Genomic DNA, 3,408 nt, shown 5'->3' with positions numbered 1-3,408 from the left:
TGTGATTCATGTCAGAAGGCAAAACAAAGAAAATCTTCTTTCCAGAGCAAAACCGAGTCATCGATTCTTGACCCTTATCCCCTACTGCATGTTGATCTATTTGGTTCAGTCAATGTCATGTCTATTGCAAAGAAGAAATATGTTATGGTTATAGTGGATGAGTTCGCAAGGTACACATAGGTGTACTTCTTGCACAAGAAGACTGAAACTGCATCTACCCTAACTGATCATGTCAGACAGCTGGATAAATTGATCAAAAATTCTGTTAAAATCATAAGGAGTGATAATGGCAGTGAGTTCAAGAATTCAATCATGGAAGAGTTCTGCAAAGATCATGGAATCAAACAGGAATTTTCTGCACCTGGAACTCCACAGCAAAATGGAGTTGTAGAAAGAAAGAACAGAACTCTCATTGAAGCTGCACGAACAATGCTTGATGAAGCAAAACTACCAACCTATTTTTGGGCTGAAGCTATGCAGACTGCTTGTTTTACACAAAATGCTACACTTATAAACAAGCATGGAAAAACACCATATGAGATGGTGAAGAATAAGAATCCAAATCTGAAATAATTTCATGTATTTAGTTGCAAGTGTTTTGCTCTTAAGACTCATCCATTCGTTTCTCTTCACCGTCAGCTTTGTCAGTCTTCTTAGACTAGGACTAAGGTTGTTGATGTTAAGAATCTTAGAATAGGACTATCTTGTAATTTTTGCATGTAATTGATAAATTTCATGAAATGTACTCATCTGATATATTAATGAAATTTCCTTTAATTGCAAGATTTGTTCTTTATTTCTCAAATTATATGACTGTGCATGTGTTAATTGCAATTTGTTAATCTTTAATTCATCGTTTTTAAATTTATCCTGTGATGAATGTTCTGATTTAATAATGGTCAATAATAAATTTTGATGATTTGAGGAAACAATTGGAGCACGGGTTCATGCATCTGAACCTGTGATAAATGAAGCTGAGAATGTTACTTCTTAGAAAGAAAAAGTAGCTCAAAGTTCTGATACTTTGAAAATGAAATTTGTACATTCTAATGCTGCTGAAGCAACTCCTTCATTGGCAAGGGGATTGAAGAGAATGAAGGCAAGGAGGTATTTGGCTAAAGCTATCTCAGAAGATACTGAAGAAGCTGAGGAAGGGGATCAGGAATCTCTGATCTCACAGGAACCGATTAGCATTGTAGCCCTTCCAGCTCAAGCCAAAGAAACTGCTTCTGATACAGTTGTTACTCCTCATGTCTCTCCAATTAAAGCTACAGATGATGCTAAAGAGCAGACTGATAATTCTGAAATAGATATTCATAATTTGAATATACCTGAAGTTCTTTATCTGAAAGCTCCATCTACATCAAGGACACCAGCTCTGGAGATAAATTCTGCTGATCAGAATTTAGATAATATTATTCCTGAATCTCCGGTTACTTCACACAATGTTGAGCTATCAGAACACAATGAGTCTTCCTCAAGTTCTGATGACAGTGTTTCTGCTGAGACTCCAGTACCTATTCTGGGAAAGGAAGAATTGGTGAAGAAATTTGTTGAAAAGGAAGCACCTATTCCTTGGGAGGATACTCACAGAGGTGTTGAGTGGACCAAGAAGTGGAATCAGTCTGATTTTATTCCATGTTCTAAAGTTCTGACAGAGCATATTGCAAAGGCTGATGAGTTGCTTACAAATGCTTATTTCAAGACTCAACTCAAGATCACAGCTCGGTCTACAAAACATCTTCAAGGTCTACATACTGCTACTCATGAAAAGGTTGATACACTCAGAGAACAACCTGATAAGATAGATCAAGTACTCAAGCTTGACAAACACAGGTATATCAGACCTATTTCTGAAAAAGTTGCAGCCATTGAGAAAACTCAAGAGAAGCAATAGGCCCAAATTGCTGAGGTTCTGGTTAATCAAGCTTCTCAGAAAGCTCAATTGGATGAAATCCAATCTTCAGTTGAACTTCTTCTTTCTCTCTTACTCCCTGATGATGCCAAAAAGGGGGAGAAGGTAGTTAAGTCTAAATAATCACCTACTCAAGAACTGAAGAAAAAGGATGATGAAAGTGATGACCAGGGAAACTCTGAAAAGAGCAGAGGTCAAAGAAAAGTTCAAGGAAAATCTTCTATTCAGAACAAGTCAAGTTCTGATGCTGTGAATTCTCAAAGACTAAAGTCAAGTGGTGATAAGCAAAGTTTGATGTCAAGTTCTGATATTCTGATTCAGTCAGGATCTGAAGACTATCAGAGGTTTTTGCAAACTCTGAAGTTAAAGGGGAAGCAGTCTACTATTTATTACAAAGATCCTAAAATCCAGGCACTTGATGAGGAGATAGCAAGAAGATTATTTCTGAAACACAATTCAGGAATGGATTTAGAAACTCTCAAGGAGGAAGAAGCTAGATTTGCTGCTGAAAAGACAAATCCAAAGTCTAAAGCTTTTGATGCAAAGAAACCTCCAAGGCCTAAGGAGAAAGGCATTGTGATCAAGGGGAAATCAATCATTGAGGCATCTAAAGCCAAAACAAGATCACAAATTGAGATTGATTCTAAATCAAAAGAAAAAGAAAAGGTTGGTGAACCTTTAAAGAAAAAGAAAAATTCTTCCATTCCAGTCTATCAAACTACATTGCATGATGATGATTTGATAGAAGATGAAACTGTTCAAATTCTGAAAAGAAGAAAGATAAGTGAAGATTCTAAAACAACCTCCGACACTGCTCAAGTTGTTGTTCAGAATAAAGGACAATAAGCTACAGAAGAAATAGCAAATTCTGATCAAGTTGATTTGGATAAAATGACAATTGTTGATAAGAAGAAGCTGTTATGGAAGAAAGCTACTCCAGTTGAACCAAAATCCAATCTCATGATAAGTCAACTTGCTACATTTGGGTTGAGATGCAAGCAACCTAGAGATACAGCTGGATTAGGTTCTGACGAAGAGAAGATTCAAATAGGAGTAGAGGTTACTCTAAAAGATCCTTTCATATTGACAAACAAGCCATATGAACAAATCAAACAAAGACACCTTGACAAGGTGTTGTATGCTCAAGTTGTGATAGATGCTGATGATAAGGAGAATCTAAAAGAGAAATTGATCTTATTTCTCAATGATGGAAGGACTTATAGTTTAGTTGATTCTGATGTATTAAAGAAGTCTATCGGAGAGCTTCAACATATTCATTATCTTCTGAAAGTAAAATCTGATGTTACAAGAAGATGGTCAGAATATATTTTGAAGGCTATAAGAGATCTATTCAGAATCTATGGTACAAAGACTTATCATTACAGTCCAATGATTACTGAAGATGATGGAAGAGAAATTCCTATGCTGAAGAATTCTGCTAAGGTGGAAGTTATTATGAAAGGAAGATGCTTATGTTATAATGAAAACTCTTC

The sequence above is a fragment of the Apium graveolens genome, unplaced genomic scaffold (assembly GCF_009905375.1).
Source record: "Apium graveolens cultivar Ventura unplaced genomic scaffold, ASM990537v1 ctg2629, whole genome shotgun sequence".
In the NCBI taxonomy this organism is placed as follows: Eukaryota; Viridiplantae; Streptophyta; class Magnoliopsida; order Apiales; family Apiaceae; genus Apium; species Apium graveolens.
Note: the sequence above shows the minus strand (reverse complement) of the source record.